A 1,007-nucleotide genomic window follows, 5' to 3' on the forward strand; every position below is an offset into this window, starting at 1 on the left:
TGTATGTATGTATGTATGTTTGTATGTATATGTGTGTGTGTGTGTGTGTGTGTGTGTGTGTGTGTGAATATACATGTATGTATTAGGTCATCCCATAAATAATGTGGTTTTTAATACTTTTATTTTTCAAAATTAAGAGAAACAATGTTCTTTTTTAATCTAAAATATACTCTTCATTTTCTACAATGCTCTTCCATCTTTCTGGTAGACTTGCAAGGCCCGCTTCCAAAATTCACTTGTCCATGATGAAAAATACTCCTCTAGTACTGTTCTGACCTCGTTTACATAATTCATATTTTTCCGTCCAAATGATTTTGAAGACTGCAGAATAAATGATAATCTGATGGGGAAATGTCCGGCGAATATGGTAGGTGGGGGCATCGTTTCCCATTCAAAATGCTCCAGTCTTTGGAATGTCATCCTCGCTGTATGTGGCCGGGCATTATGCTGATGGAAGAACACCTTTCGTCATGAAACCAAAGATAGTCTTTTTCCTTCTAGCGTTGACTTGAGCCGCTCAAGCTGCTAACAGATCTCCTTTGTTATCGCTTGATTTGGGCTTAAAAGTTCAAAGTGGACTAAACCTTTCATATCCCACCAAACGGAAAACAACATCTTACGTGGGTGAAGCCTGGGTGCCGGTGTTTCTCCTTTTCTTACCCACTGTCTTTAGCGCTTGACATTTTTATAGAGAACCTATTTCTCGTCACCAGTCACTATTCAGTTAAAAAAAATGTTCATTCGTGAGACTTGACAACAAAGAAGAACACACGTTCACTCTCTGCACGCGATTAGACTCGGAAAATTTGTGAGGAACCCATTGACCCAATTCGGTGACTTTTCCTATCCACACAGATGTCGATGAATGGTTGAATGACCAAATCCAAGCTTCTCTGCTAGTTCTTCAACAATTACGATGGAATTTTGTTCTACCGAGATTTGAAGATCTCGTCGAGCTTTACAGATTTTCCCGGACGAAGCTCGTCTTCTAGGCTGTAGTTTCCGGC

Source organism: Octopus bimaculoides, chromosome 6 (genome assembly GCF_001194135.2).
Source record: "Octopus bimaculoides isolate UCB-OBI-ISO-001 chromosome 6, ASM119413v2, whole genome shotgun sequence".
NCBI lineage: Eukaryota > Metazoa > Mollusca > Cephalopoda > Octopoda > Octopodidae > Octopus > Octopus bimaculoides.